Below are 17,109 nucleotides of genomic sequence, written 5' to 3' on the forward strand. Positions count from 1 at the left end.
CTGGTAGAATGATTTTATTTTCCTTCCCTGTGTGCTAGTCCACCATTCTGATCTGCCACCATTTAACTGCCACCTATTTTAACACCTGAAAATGGGAGCTATGTCAGATTTATGTTGGAGAAACTTAACAGTTTACTTATGTGTGCGTACCCAGCATTTGGCATGTTTTGTGTTCAGTAGGTAGTGCCATCTATCTAGCACCACAACTAGATACTTTCTCAAATGGGTAAGTACACATTTTATCACACCCATGTAATGTAGTCAAGAAGCAGTTATAAAGGGTGAATTTGGTGCCCTCATCTAGTCCAGAGGCCAGGACACTAGGGCCGCCTGTCCCTCTCCCTCCCAGTTGCGGTCCTACATCCTCCAAATTGGTAATTCGTGCATTTGAAGTTTAATGTATGCATATTTGTCAAAATAGAAATGAATTACCTTTTGGGTTTGATAATACAATTGAATAATCAATGTTAGATATACCCAAAATTCCAAAAAGAACACGGCTATACGCGTTTCGGATAACTATATGAAGTTCTTTCATCAGTAGCAGAAACAAAGAAAAAATAAAATATTGAAAAAACTCCTTATAGAGCGGGAGTTACTCGCTGTTGTAGACAAGAGTCAACAAACAATTCTATCGCATGACTGAAGGCCTTGCCATGGGAAACTTACTTGCCCCTCTCAGTCCTGTACTTAGTGACATCCACATGCACTATTTTGAAACAAAACTCTTCCGTGAAATCCGTTTTCCTTTTTATGTCAGATATGTTGATGATTGCGCCAGTCTCCTTGACCATAACGCTAGCATTGACCATATTCTAAATATTCTCAATTCCATTGACCCCTGCATTCAATTCACTATAGAGGAAGAAAACAATAACCAAATTGCATTCCTGGACGTATTGGTCACTCGCCACGAACAAACTTTCTCTACCACTGTCTTTCGCAAACTGTTTGCCGTTTCTCTACCCCCTCACAACCTTTCTGCGCATCCTCCGGCACAAAAGTATGCCTCGTTCTACACATACTTGAAGCGAGTCATTAATATTTATACAAATACATTAATATTTGCTCTTCAACGACGTTACTCGATGCTGAACTAAATATCCTTAGAGCAATAGCAGTCGCTCGTGGCTACCACAGCTCTCTCATTGATAATCTACACCATAGTCTCCCAAACTTTTTGTTCCATCGCCCCCTTCATCAGAAATTTTTTCCTCACATCGCCCCCCAACTCAAGTAAACCCATAGGATCCTCTGTTAAATCAGTAGTTTCTATCGCCCACCAGGGGGCGATATTTCCCAGTTTGGGAAACACTGATCTACACAGCAAATTGATTAACAACACTTCCAAAACCAAGCCTAAACCTGAACACAAAAACTTGATCATTTTGCCTTTCTTCCCAAAAACCAGCCAACGCATCGCTAAAAATCCTTCGAAAATACAATTTTTCTGTGGTTTTCACCCCCGTCAATAAACTTCGCTTCTCTAAACTAAAAGATCCCATTGACACACTCAACAACTGGGGCATCTACAGCATTTCATGCCAATGCAGATTATCATATAGGCCAAACTAAACGTGCCCTAAAATACCTTTCAAATGATCATAGAAGATATGTAAGCAACCAAGACTTTAACCGCTCACCCATAGCCCAACACTGCTGGTCTTTTGACCATAAATTTGACTTCTCTTCTGCCAAAATCATCCAAAAATGCCCCTCACCATCTGACTTGGATTTCTTTATATCATTCCACATCAACAAAAACACAAACTAGTTGGTCAACTACCTATGTAGCACACCACCCTTCTCAAAAATCTGGCAACAGTTTCTACAATAATTATTCTTCACCATCAGCATCACTATCATGCTCTCGGTTGCGATTGGCTCAGCCATTTTTCTTTTTCTGTCCTCCTCCTCTACTCTTTTGTTGCCGGTTCATTTTGAATTTGACTCTTGTCTACAACAGCAAGTAACTCCCGCTATAAGGAGTTTTTTTCAATATTTTCTTTCTTCTTTGTTTCTGCTACTGATGAAGGAACTTCATATAGTTCCGAAATGCATATAGCTGTGTTCTTTTGGGAATTTTGGGTATATCTAATGTCGATTATTCATTTGTATTATGCATATTTGTGTTGTGCGACCTGTGTTAGGTCTGTGCGATCGCCATGGCAACCAGAAGTTTTTCAAAGGAATAGCCAACTCAAAATTTGAAATCTTAAGAAAATCACATTTTTAGCTGATTGCCATTGCGCAGTCACAAGTTCCAAACATGGATTTTCACCAAAAGCAAAATTTGGGGAGAGGTTATAGGGGAGCCTCTTCCCTGCCCTCACTAAATAAATATCAAAAGAGACAATATGGAGACATTAATTTTCATACTTGAGAAGATATAAATGAAATCAATGATATTGCTCGAATATCCAACTCAAAAGTATAGGTTTGGCTAATTACTTCATATTTAATCTCCTGGGCTTCGTATATCTCTAAGCGAACTGAATATTTCAAAAATCGAGAATTCAATACAATTTTTAAAATTATTGATGGGGGCGGAAAATCCCACTAATTTCCGCATTTCTACAGTAAAATCGACAATTTTAGCACTGATTTCTATGAGGATCACCCTTTTCCTGACTCTCAAAGCGACGCTGATGATGATTATGACTATCTATTCAAAAAGCCTCATTACTGAGAGTATATTGAAAATGTGGCAAACCATTATAAAGGCATAAACTATCATACATATACTAACAGGATTAAAGAAGTGGCAAACCGTTGTAAATGCATATACACGTCTGAAACGCATTGCTAGGGAACCACGGTAACCAAAGTAAACGTTCGGAAAGTGATTGTTGAGGCCCAAAAACCATTGTTGCCGGACAGTTTTTTGCCCATTTGGGGCATTTGCCCTGGTCTGACGAAATTTTAAAGTAGCCTGTCGTTCAAGTCGGGTCCCATTTGGTATATATGCAAAATTTGGCGACGATCGATCTAAAATTGTAGATTTGTATAGAGAACACACACAGACACACAGAAAATCAATTTTATATATATAGATTACTAGTTATAATACCCGGCGCTGCCCGGGTTTTCTTCCATGAGGCTGTTTGGATCACGTGATATCTCCCTCTTTCTTTGAGGGACTTCCTGAGCGACTTCATGAAATAAACAAATCTAGATTTAAAGAAACATAGAAACAAATATATTTTTTTTCCTTTTTTTAAGGGGCGCTAGGTATTTCGACCCCCCCCCCCCGAACTTTAATTTATCCATCTGCCTGTTTCAGCTTTCAAAAATGCTTAATTGAAGCTGTGAAATTTCTTCAATGTATTTTATGGGCCCATAATTAGTTTTAAAACATCCTAAACTATATGAATTTATGCAGTTGAAATATTAATAGACAATACGGAGATATTAATTTTCATTCTTCAGAAGACATAAATAAATGGTTGAAATCAATGTTATTCCATGAATGTCTAACTCAAAAGTAGGTCCGGGGCTAATTACTTCCTATTTAATCTCCTGGGCTTCGTATATGTCTAAGCGACCTCAATATTTCAAAAATTGAGAATTCAATACAATTTTTAAAATTATTGATGGGGCGGAAAATCCCACTAATTTCCGCATTTCTACAGTAAAATCGACAATTTTAGCACTGATTTCTATGAGGATCACCCTTTTCCTGACTCTCAAAGCGACGCTGATGATGATTATGACTATCTATTCAAAAAGCCTCATTACTGAGAGTATATTGAAAATGTGGCAAACCATTATAAAGGCATAAACTATCATACATATACTAACAGGATTAAAGAAGTGGCAAACCGTTGTAAATGCATATACACGTCTGAAACGCATTGCTAGGGAACCACGGTAACCAAAGTAAACGTTCGGAAAGTGATTGTTGAGGCCCAAAAACCATTGTTGCCGGACAGTTTTTTGCCCATTTGGGGCATTTGCCCTGGTCTGACGAAATTTTAAAGTAGCCTGTCGTTCAAGTCGGGTCCCATTTGGTATATATGCAAAATTTGGCGACGATCGATCTAAAATTGTAGATTTGTATAGAGAACACACACAGACACACAGAAAATCAATTTTATATATATAGATTACTAGTTATAATACCCGGCGCTGCCCGGGTTTTCTTCCATGAGGCTGTTTGGATCACGTGATATCTCCCTCTTTCTTTGAGGGACTTCCTGAGCGACTTCATGAAATAAACAAATCTAGATTTAAAGAAACATAGAAACAAATATATTTTTTTTCCTTTTTTTAAGGGGCGCTAGGTATTTTGATCCCCCCCCCCCCGAACTTTAATTTATCCATCTGCCTGTTTCAGCTTTCAAAAATGCTTAATTGAAGCTGTGAAATTTCTTCAATGTATTTTATGGGCCCATAATTAGTTTTAAAACATCCTAAACTATATGAATTTATGCAGTTGAAATATTAATAGACAATACGGAGATATTAATTTTCATTCTTCAGAAGACATAAATAAATGGTTGAAATCAATGTTATTCCATGAATGTCTAACTCAAAAGTAGGTCCGGGGCTAATTACTTCCTATTTAATCTCCTGGGCTTCGTATATGTCTAAGCGACCTCAATATTTCAAAAATTGAGAATTCAATACAATTTTTAAAATTATTGATGGGGCGGAAAATCCCACTAATTTCCGCATTTCTACAGTAAAATCGACAATTTTAGCACTGATTTCTATGAGGATCACCCTTTTCCTGACTCTCAAAGCGACGCTGATGATGATTATGACTATCTATTCAAAAAGCCTCATTACTGAGAGTATATTGAAAATGTGGCAAACCATTATAAAGGCATAAACTATCATACATATACTAACAGGATTAAAGAAGTGGCAAACCGTTGTAAATGCATATACACGTCTGAAACGCATTGCTAGGGAACCACGGTAACCAAAGTAAACGTTCGGAAAGTGATTGTTGAGGCCCAAAAACCATTGTTGCCGGACAGTTTTTTGCCCATTTGGGGCATTTGCCCTGGTCTGACGAAATTTTAAAGTAGCCTGTCGTTCAAGTCGGGTCCCATTTGGTATATATGCAAAATTTGGCGACGATCGATCTAAAATTGTAGATTTGTATAGAGAACACACACAGACACACAGAAAATCAATTTTATATATATAGATTACTAGTTATAATACCCGGCGCTGCCCGGGTTTTCTTCCATGAGGCTGTTTGGATCACGTGATATCTCCCTCTTTCTTTGAGGGACTTCCTGAGCGACTTCATGAAATAAACAAATCTAGATTTAAAGAAACATAGAAACAAATATATTTTTTTTCCTTTTTTTAAGGGGCGCTAGGTATTTCGATCCCCCCCCCCCCCGAACTTTAATTTATCCATCTGCCTGTTTCAGCTTTCAAAAATGCTTAATTGAAGCTGTGAAATTTCTTCAATGTATTTTATGGGCCCATAATTAGTTTTAAAACATCCTAAACTATATGAATTTATGCAGTTGAAATATTAATAGACAATACGGAGATATTAATTTTCATTCTTCAGAAGACATAAATAAATGGTTGAAATCAATGTTATTCCATGAATGTCTAACTCAAAAGTAGGTCCGGGGCTAATTACTTCCTATTTAATCTCCTGGGCTTCGTATATGTCTAAGCGACCTCAATATTTCAAAAATTGAGAATTCAATACAATTTTTAAAATTATTGATGGGGCGGAAAATCCCACTAATTTCCGCATTTCTACAGTAAAATCGACAATTTTAGCACTGATTTCTATGAGGATCACCCTTTTCCTGACTCTCAAAGCGACGCTGATGATGATTATGACTATCTATTCAAAAAGCCTCATTACTGAGAGTATATTGAAAATGTGGCAAACCATTATAAAGGCATAAACTATCATACATATACTAACAGGATTAAAGAAGTGGCAAACCGTTGTAAATGCATATACACGTCTGAAACGCATTGCTAGGGAACCACGGTAACCAAAGTAAACGTTCGGAAAGTGATTGTTGAGGCCCAAAAACCATTGTTGCCGGACAGTTTTTTGCCCATTTGGGGCATTTGCCCTGGTCTGACGAAATTTTAAAGTAGCCTGTCGTTCAAGTCGGGTCCCATTTGGTATATATGCAAAATTTGGCGACGATCGATCTAAAATTGTAGATTTGTATAGAGAACACACACAGACACACAGAAAATCAATTTTATATATATAGATTACTAGTTATAATACCCGGCGCTGCCCGGGTTTTCTTCCATGAGGCTGTTTGGATCACGTGATATCTCCCTCTTTCTTTGAGGGACTTCCTGAGCGACTTCATGAAATAAACAAATCTAGATTTAAAGAAACATAGAAACAAATATATTTTTTTTCCTTTTTTTAAGGGGCGCTAGGTATTTCGATCCCCCCCCCCCCCGAACTTTAATTTATCCATCTGCCTGTTTCAGCTTTCAAAAATGCTTAATTGAAGCTGTGAAATTTCTTCAATGTATTTTATGGGCCCATAATTAGTTTTAAAACATCCTAAACTATATGAATTTATGCAGTTGAAATATTAATAGACAATACGGAGATATTAATTTTCATTCTTCAGAAGACATAAATAAATGGTTGAAATCAATGTTATTCCATGAATGTCTAACTCAAAAGTAGGTCCGGGGCTAATTACTTCCTATTTAATCTCCTGGGCTTCGTATATGTCTAAGCGACCTCAATATTTCAAAAATTGAGAATTCAATACAATTTTTAAAATTATTGATGGGGCGGAAAATCCCACTAATTTCCGCATTTCTACAGTAAAATCGACAATTTTAGCACTGATTTCTATGAGGATCACCCTTTTCCTGACTTTCAAAGCGATGCTGATGATGATTATGACGTCTATTCAAAAAGCCTTATTACTGAGAGTATATTGAAAATGTGGCAAACCATTATAAAGGCATATACACGTCTGAAACGCATTGCTAGGGAACCACGGTAACCAAAGTAAACATTCGGAAAGTGATTGTTGAGGCCCAAAAACCATTGTTGCCGGACAGTTTTTTGCCAATTTGGGGCATTTGCCCTGGTCTGACGAAATTTTAAAGTAGCCTATCGTTCAAGTCGGGTCCCATTTGGTATATATGCAAAATTTGGTGACGATCGATCTAAAATTGTAGATTTGTATAGAGAACATATACACACACACACAGAAAATCAATTTTATATATATAGATATATATCACAAAAATGAACTCATTTCAACAAGCTACTACAACTTACACAAGAAATGTTAAATATGTTGTCCACTGTGTTCTGGCTGTGCGGTAGAAGAACAAAAGTGCTTGTTCAACAACAGATCAGAGTAGGCCTATGCCATGGTAATGATGCAGATGTGCTTTCAATTCACCAAAGTTTGGAATCCGAAAACTGCATATAACATTTTGGGGCAGTCCCAAAGTCAAAAGTTGCAAGGGTTACAGTAGGAGATAGACATGAACGGGGGGGGGGGGGGGAATGATGATGACACCAATTTATATATATGCATATACATTAGATCAGTCGGCTCCATCATTCTCACCGGGGGGGGGGGGGCATTACCCAGCCATGCCCCCCATATCAGTTTAGGCTGTTTGCAACTAGTGTTGTTAATATTCGACAGCCTATATATCAGAGCGTCTTTTTGAATTTCGAATTTGAATATTCAAATATTGAGATTGCAATCTTTAATTTTATTTGTGGCAAGAAAATCTTGTTTTTAAACAAGTAATAACATTGAAGAGTTCGTATACAGTGAATCCCACTTACAGCGTTTTCCAAAAAATCATCATGAAAAACGTTGCAGGGGAGAAAACGCTGTAAATGGGAAATTTCGATAAGTGTTAATAAAAGTTAGGATTACAAAAATAAATCGTACTAAGCGAGAAAACTTTCGAAGTGGATACGTTAAGCAGAATATACTGAAGTAATTCTAACGTGTTTAAAAATGTTTTTCTTTATTTGTGTGAATTCCAGTACAGTAGAACCTCGATTTTTCGAACACATCGGGACCGAAGGGTGTTCAGAAAAGTGAAAAGTTTGGAAAATGGATTTCTCTAGACTAATTCGATAACAAAACGAAAAAAAATTGAAATTCACCAATTAAATGACAACACCCTGCCGCCGGCAAAACCGTGATAAGAACTGATTTGTTGTCAAGAAAACGCACTCTTTCCCTTATCTAGGGTCTTAACTAGGATTTTTGTCGCCCGGGGCAAACATAATTTTGCCGATATACAACTTTAAAATTCAACAATTTTATGATGGTTTTCTTTGTTTCCACCTAAAATTGTCGTCGCTGGAATTTTTCCACTCAGGGCAGTTGCCTCCTGCCCGGATCCGCCCCTACTTACATTTATAGCTCACAGGTACAGTATGTACAATTGTTTGAAAGTGGGTTATTGTACAAAGAAGGAGTTGGAAAATAAGAGGATTCTCAAGTTTCAAGAAAATACCTACTGTTGGGCATCATTGACTATTGAAAACTGAAAATTAGTTAGGTTGAAAATGTGTTCGGTTGACCAAGTTGTTCAGAAAATTGATGTTCGGATAAATGATGTTCTACTGTACTTGATTTCTTTACTTCTGTTAATTTACATTAATTAAACAAAAACAGCAATAAAAGATTCGAAAAATGGTCAAAGTTATCGCATCAGGCCCGTAGCTAGAAATTTCGTCATCCTTTTCCCTTTTTTCTGTCATTTTCTCACATTCCGAGGGGGGGGGGGGCGGACCTCCCCAAGGTCCCCGCTACGGCTTTGTATCGAATTGCAACATTTATTTGATAAATATGATGAAACGGTTTAAAAGTACGTCAGAAATGTATGCCTGTTTAGTATGATTCGAACCGAAGCAAGTGGACCACGCTAATTATTAATCATTTATAAATGTTGCCAAATTAATTGAAATGTAATTTCCTCTCAATGGATTGTGTTTTATTACTAGAGCCCGGATGTTCAAAAATGCCTTAAATGCATTTTTTGCCTATTTTCAAGCTCTCCTATAAAAATGCCTTTTTGGATTTTTTTTTCTGCCATAAATGCCTATTTTACCATAGTTTTAAGTTAATTGGTGCATTTCAGAGGCCATAATATGCAAAGCTTGGACATTGTGAGCATTGAGAACAAAAGAAATGTTTTTTTCCAACTCTTGGTATTAATTTTCATCCGAAAGTACCTTGAAACACCCCCTCCCCCCTCCAGTTTCAGCTCCATTTAAATGTGATGGAGGAACGCATAATGAGGTGACCACCACGAGGTACTGAAGTGGCGTAAAAGCGACTAGCAACGAAAACAATTGTATTGTTTGCTATACACCGCACATACTCGAGGAGCGAGATAAAGAATAGAAAGAGGCTACTCAACGAGGTACGGGAGTTGAACAAACATGTTTGTTTTCACCTTGATCTGCTGATTTTTGCTATCTGCTGATTGGTCCACCCATTTTTTTCCCTTCCCTATTCTGCGTAGGGGTCATGATCATCATGCCATTACATTTCGAAACCCCCTCTGGCCATTTTCTATATCCTCCTCTTCTACTATGCGCACACGTCTCTTCCTCCACCCCATGCCTCCTAGTCGCATCTCCCGTACCACTTTCGCTCCACTATAACTGCTGTCAAAGTGATCTGAGAGATAGGGAACTTGGTGTTGCATGAGTTAACTTTACTTTGACCGGATGGTGTTAGCATATGGTTCCCAGATCCTGCAGCAGCGTCCCCAGGCTGGGATATTTGGCGGCCCTCCTTGTCAGATGTTTCACAGGCACCAAAGTAGTGAATTTATTGCGTGAAAAAACAAAAAAGTATTAAGAATCGTCTCGGGTTTCCGGCTGGAGCCCTGTTAACCCCACTCTTGTGGGTGCAATGTGTGTTAGATGTGGTGTTTCAAATGAACACAGCCCTATGCTACAAAAGCAGAGGAAAATTAGAAATTTTTGCTTCTCTGCATGCTTCACATTATATGTTCCACTCAGGCATTGGACTGCATTGAGCTACAGTTGATCATTCCAAGAGGTCATCAGTTGACGTCATGACTCACCCAAGGTGAAGTAGGAGAAGACAGAGCTCTGCGGCCCATGTTTTGATTTTTTTTTTTTGCACCATACATGCACTGCAAACAACCATGGCAGGGGCGTAGCCAGAAATTTCGTTCGGGGGGGGGGGAACCAAAGTGACAGAACAATGGATTTGGCCATCTTTTTCCCTTTTTTCGGTAATTTTCTCACATTTCGGGGGGGGGACGACCAGACCCCCAAGTCCCTCCCCCTCGCTACGCCCTTGAACCATGGCTATTTATTTTACATACTTTTCTGTATTCTATTAAATTTACCAGAGTCACCCTCAGAGGTGTGTGATAGATGTGTCACACAGTGCCCCCGTGCTTGGAGGAGTCCCGCATATGTGGGAATATAAAAAAAATTTAAATTTTTTACAACAATAGAACAAGGAACCTACATTTCTACTGTAGAAACGATAGTAATTATTCCAAATAATACAACAAACAAACAAGAATTATTCGCAGCTTGAAGAAGCCCCACAAATCATTTTCTCTTCAGGCTATGCGTCTGCTAATGGTGGCCTTGGAATTGACCTGAGAGACATCAAATACTTTATTTTGCAAGGCCATAACTAGGATTTTTGCCACTCCCACAACTTTAAAATTTGATAATTTTATAAGAATGTTCTTTGTTCCACTTAAAATTGCCACCCCCCCCCCCCTAAATTTTTCTGCCCGGGACAGTTGCCGACCCCACCCCAGTTACAGCCCTGTATTATGAGCCTGCAATCAATTTCACTCGGATAATAATGCAGTTATTATAAACTCTAATTAAAACAATAGACGGATTGAGTGCAACCAATTTTTAAGCTAGTTTTTGGACCCTTAATACCTAAGTTTTTAGTTATTTTCCCTTCTTTCCATAAATAGTAAATTCCTTTTTTATAGTGCCTATTTAGACTATTTTTAGTGCTTAAACTTCTAGGCTCTATTGATTACGATCTCAACTATCAACGCATTCCTGAAATAATAAAAAAATAAGTGTAATTAATTTTTTTTAAACAACTCTTTCCCCTATACAGCGTTCCCAGTGACCTGGAATGTCAGGGAATCAAAAAATGGTCAGGGAAAGTCAGAAAAAATGTTAAATATTTGTTGAAAGTCAGGGAAAATTCTTAATTTTTGGGAAAAGTCAGGGAAAATCTGAAGGGGAAAAATTAAAAGCAGATAATTTCCCATTCCAGTGGTTGGTCTTCACTTTTTTCCCCATAAAAGATTATCTCTTTCAGATCCTTTGGGAAAGAATAAGAAAGCCTTATCAAAACAATCTTTATCTGCATTTTCCTCTGGATCCCCTACTGAGAGACAGTTTGGTATGCATGAGCAAAATTTCTTATCAGTTGAAAAGTGGGATTTTACATACTGGAAACCAATGTTGGTCAAGGTCACTGAACCTTCTTTTTCAGTAAATGGAAGAATGGGGAGGGATATCTGAGGAGGAGACCCTCCTTTCCATTGTTCAAAAGAAAGTGAATACCAGCTCTAATTTCTTTTCTATCTCTTCTGAGTAAATGGTTTATCCTCTTGCTGCCTCTGTATGGGGGCTATTCAAATATTATGTCAACATGGGGAGGGGTTCTACGTTTGGGTTATATGGAAGGCAGTTTGATGGGATGAAACAACTTGTCAGTGGTATATATATGTTTTGTTTATAGAATTCTGGAATTCCCCTTGCTACACACACTTCACAGACATTACAGACATGAAAAATGAGTAAAATTGAAAGAGAATTGTTTTCTCTGAATTTTTTTAGTAGGAGATGGGTTGAAAATGTATAATGTTTGGAAAGAGCTATAGACATTTTTGACAATGTGAAGTTTATATAGAACAACACGTCTCTTTTAGGTAAGCCTGCCACCTCTGTTGACCTGGCAGTAAAAGATCTCCCATTAAATGTGAGTTTTTTAAGACTGTCCCCCCCCCCCAGAGTGCAAGTCATTTCTAAAAAAAATTTCAAAGCCCCAAACATTTTGCTCCTTTTTAGTTTGAAGCTCTTTTCAAGATCTCATGTGAAAAGTTATTGCAAGATTGGAATCTGATAAGTTGGAGGCTGCGGCTTCCGCAAAACAACTTCTTGAAATTGATCTGGATTGGGAAGCCGCTCCTGATTTTAATTTTCTTTGATAATCAGTCAACATGTTTTTTTTATCTCACCCTCAAAATACTCTTTTTCATCCCCGGTTAAAAACTACTGATTCTAAGTTTTGTGACTCTTATGTTACCCAATAGCATTCAATTTTCTTCTCTATTTTTAGGACATGCAAAGGCATAAACAATGTTTACAAAGCTCTGCAAAGAGCTAGAAATAAAAGTGCTTCATTTATCAAAAACTATGGCACTGGCATTGAACAGGAAAATGTACACAAATCCCTTAAAAAAAAGATGGACAGCACAGTAAAACCATCCAGTTCACCTGAACTTATTTACATTGGACCCTGTAATTTACACATTTTGCACTGTGATTTTGGAAGTGTTCGCAAAGGAGCGTCATTCTTAAAAAAACTTGCATGTCTTCATAATTTTCTGTGCAACAAGGAAGAGAGTTTACACACTGGACTTAGGAAGACTCCTTGAAAAAAAAGAAGGTAACATATTGTGAGGAGACACAGGATAGAAAATTATCTGTGGTTGATAGTACACTGTTTTGGCCAACAATTGTTTTTGTTACCATGTCATTTCGGTCATTTTGCTTTAGCTTGAGTCAATCTTATAGGATGCTGAAATAGTGCTATGAAAAAAAAATATTTTTTTTTGAATTAAAAAAAAATTTTTTTTTGCTTTTTCTAAAATATTATACCATGATTATGTTGTTTAAGGGGATACCCCTCCTACTTTTTCTATTTTTTTCGAGTACGCGTTTTTGGTCAGGGAAAATTTTGAGTTATAGTCAGGGAGAGTCACAGGAAAATGATCGAGCAGATTTTGCTGGGAACCCTGCTATAAGATTTATGTCCGTAACTCGAAAAGTTGGAAAGCGACTCCATAAAAATGCTTTGGGGGGGAGGGGCACAAAAGTTTTTCTTCACCGGGCCACGAAATTCCTAAGCCCGGCCCTGGTCATGTCATCTTGTTATTGTCAAAATGTATTCTCAGGGGTCTGTCCAGCCAAAATTTGGGTCTGTTTTCTGTACTTCACAAAATGAAAATTAATTGAACCATAAATTTGGAATTTCATTTCTTTTGTGATAGATTAATTAGATTACTTTGCTTCTTACAAAATTACTTATTTTTGACAAAATTAATGGTCTTTTTCAAAAAAATAAGGGAAATTTTCATTAAAACAGGACCCTACGAAAAGTCTAGACTGGTTCTTCAGCAGTTGCTTCACTGGTGTTGCAATGTGCAACTTGATAAAAGTTGTGCTATCCACCAGGGCTGGACAAATAATAAAAAAAAATTAGGTGCCATCCAAATTCATAAAGAGCGAAGCATATTTTTTCCTCAAGAAAAACAGTAAAGTAATTCTCATGTTGGAAGACACATTATTACAAAATCAAAAAAAATTGTTTCATACTTACACTTCATTTTAGCAAGGATGCATATAAAATTTTAGGTGCCAAAACTGACTTTCTAGTCACCCTGGCATCTGGGATTTGTCCAGCCTTGCTATTCACACACTGATGCTGTTGAAGTGCCAAAATGATGAGGTTGTGCAAAATAAATTATACCCTCTGGCCAAGTACAGCATCATCTACCTGTACATGCCAATATGTAGCCAACCTACATTGGGGCAGACATTGCATGGGTGGGGCAAAAAAGCTATTTAGACTGAATGAACAAAAAAGAACTTTTCTTTCTTTGCTTGTCTTTACCTTTCAAAATCTCAACTCATTCTTCCTCTTTTTCGAGGTTTAGTTCGTCCTGGACTGGAGTATGCTGTAAGATTTTGAAGACCGTACCTACAGAGGGACATAGACTTGGCTGAAGGGGTGCCGAGAAGAGCTACGCGTGTCCTTATTGGAACACGGGGCTTGAGTTATGAAGAGAGACTTCATTTTTTGAATTTGTTTACATTGGATGAACGCAGGTGTCGAGGAGATATGATTTAAGTGTTCAAAATTTTCAATGAGATAGATAGAATGGACCATGACCTTTTAGTACACCGCCAATCGACTGCTTTTACAAGGGGACACCAGTATCGATTGGTAAGGGACAATGCAAGGTTATGGTGTTGCTGAGAGAATTTTTCTCTAATAGGGTTGTCAATAAATGGAATAGCTTACCCCCGGAGGTAGTAAATTGTAACACAATTGACACGTTTAAAAAGAAGTATGATAAACATGTTGGGGTAAATCGAAAAGCTATTCATACTTAGAATAAGACAACCATAAGTACTCTTTATGGGCATTGTATAATATTTTATCATGTGTATATATTGTTTATAATTTTTATTAATTGCATTTTTGATTGGGTTGCTGTATTTTTGAAATATATGACATCCATATTTGTTATGGGCATCTTTTTCTCAGCCACCTCGCTGGGCATTTTGCCTGTTGTGGTGTTGTATTTGTATCTGTAATATTCCCCCTAAAGCAGTGTTCTCAGGATCATGTGGTAATTCCTACAGGAGGAGGGGGGAACCTCTTGGGAACAATATTGGTTTTCCATAGAAAGGACATGGTCTTCCCTCCACATCGTGGAGCAGGGCTGTTGGATCTTTGGCGGGTCCGCAAGCCAGTTTTCACTGTAGGATAGATCGGTAAAGATTGCGTCGAGTAGCTATAGTGAAAGACAAAATTGTATGGTATACGCATGCGACCGAACGAAAGAGTTCAAGAGAAGACCGACATCGGACTCGTTTGCCATTAATTGTGGTGTGACATAACTTTTAGGCCGTTAAAGGAGTACCACATTGCTTCCAAAAACGTGCGTCGAGACTCCTAGGAACGTTGTAGTGAACTCAAAGTATGTTTGTAAGCCGCAGATGAACCATGAATTACACGAGGTGTAACGTATCGGGATCCGATCCCTCTACGTTAATGGTGGTCTTGTCATTATGTGGTATATTCCTTCTTATTTTAGATCCCAGTTACCGGAAACCACCCGAGGACCCGCTGGCAAACCGGTAAGGGCCAGAATGCTCGCTTAGTTCGGCAGTCGGCGGGTGGGGTCTTTTGGCTGTCGAACGAGAACGGGCCAGAGGTCGGGCTACTGATGTCCCATATAAATTAATTTCCCTCATGACGACGATGTCACTATTTTCGTGGAGGGGTCTGGTTCAAATTATGTGTAGGTTGGGCGAGGCTTAAGGGTTCGTCCTGTAAAATATTTTTATTTTTTCCATTAAAGAATCTCCCAGGGGAGATATTGCAAGTCTTGTTATCTGGAAAACATAGAGTTGTACTCACTTGTTTTCGGCGGGGGGGGGGGGCGCTGCAGACCTCCGTCGGACCATTTCATTTCTTTTTGTGTTTTTTGGTTAATGTTTACATAGTGGGGAGAGTCTGATCAGCTCTCCGGATTGTGTCATGTTGCCAGATTTCCGATGTAATATTTTATTTGTAATGTTTATTATGTATTGATGCATGAGTATGCAAATCAGATATTTTTCCTAAGGCGAAAAGACCTTGCGAGGACATGTGGTCCTAAAATTTTTATGAAAGGGGTGTATAAATTCCTCCCTCTCTCACTCAGCGCTCTTCCTTTGTTTTGTTCATTCAACTGAAGCCCTCTAGTTGGACGGTTCTCCGTCTTGCTACCGTATCATTTGGCCTTAGGCTGGGAAAATAAGCCAATAGTTATTTAAAATGAAATAGTTTATAGTATCTGAATTTGTTTCCCGGCAGGTCCGGAATCGAAGGCATTAATTTATCTTCATAGTCGAAATACTTCATTGCTGAAGATAGATGGAAGGTAACGTAGCAGCTGGCATTGTCAAGGCTACGTGCAGTAAGTAACATCTTGGAGATCCGGCTCTCAACCGAGAGGCCCGTTAGTCGTCGTCGTCGATTATTTCACAAAGTGGGTAGAGTTGTTTCCACTAAGACTAATTACGACAAGTGCAGTTGCTAAAAAGTTTGTTCATGAGTACTGCATGAGATATGGCTTTCCAAAAAAATTAGTTTCTGATAATGGTTCTTGTTTTATATCAAACCTTATGAGGGAAACTTGCAAAGGTTCACAACCCCCTATCATCCTCAATCAAACGTTACCAAGAGATTTAATAAGACAATTAAACAGATGATCTCCTGTTATGTTGTTGGTGTAAAAACACAGACTGGGACAAAAATTTAACCTTTTTTTGTCTTGCTATTCAGATCCCTCGGAAACTACGGGTCAGTCGCCAGCTAAATTGTTTCTTGGTAGAGATCTCGTTTTACCATTTGACTGGGCAATGGACATACCGGTTTGGGAAAGGGTGAGTTTGCCCGAAAGCTTACTTAAGCAAGTAAGGGAAAATGCCAAAAAACAACAAAGGAGACAAAAAAGATATTACGACAAAAAAAAATTGCTGCATACTTTTAATCAGAATGATTTGGTATTGAGGAGAACGCATTTCCGTTCTAGTGCACAGGGCAGTGTTATGGCGAAGTTGAAACCACGATGGGACGGCCCATGTAGGGTCCTGGAAAAAATTTCACCTGTTGTCTACCTGATAGTAGATTTGTCCAACGATAATGTTCATAAAGTCAATGCTTGACTTGAAAAAATTCGTTAGTAGTGACCAAATCGTTCCTGAAACTGTCCCGCAGTCACCTAAGAGTAGAGAGGTCCTTGAACAGCAAACTTCTAGTAATGCGAGTCGAGGTCAGGTTTCACAATGAGGTGGTCTGGCCCTCAACCGAGAGGCCCCTGCTGGAATAGATCCCCCTCTCTCAACCGAGAGGCCCCCTGGAGCTGATCGAAGCGACCCGGCTCTCAACCGAGAGACCTCCACTGATACTTATGGGGATACACTATGCCGAAGTGACTATCAACGTCGGACGTCCAATTGGCATAGAAGATTGACTATTGATGACCATAAACTGGTGAGACCGTATCTTTCTGTCAATGTCGAATACAGGGTTCTATGTTGAATTAATCTACTGTTAAAATTGT

The 17,109-nt window shown here is 38.4% G+C and overlaps 1 pseudogene; it reads left to right on the forward strand.

The window, feature by feature from the left end:
• Positions 1-638: 638 nt before the first annotated feature.
• Positions 639-1,575, forward strand: LOC149063736 (uncharacterized; annotated as a pseudogene).
• The last annotated feature ends 15,534 nt before the right edge of the window (positions 1,576-17,109 follow it).

This window comes from Pholcus phalangioides, unplaced genomic scaffold, assembly GCF_987345545.1.
Source record: "Pholcus phalangioides strain wild (caught in Gottingen) unplaced genomic scaffold, Ppha-v1.0 ptg000049l_1, whole genome shotgun sequence".
Lineage (NCBI taxonomy): Eukaryota > Metazoa > Arthropoda > Arachnida > Araneae > Pholcidae > Pholcus > Pholcus phalangioides.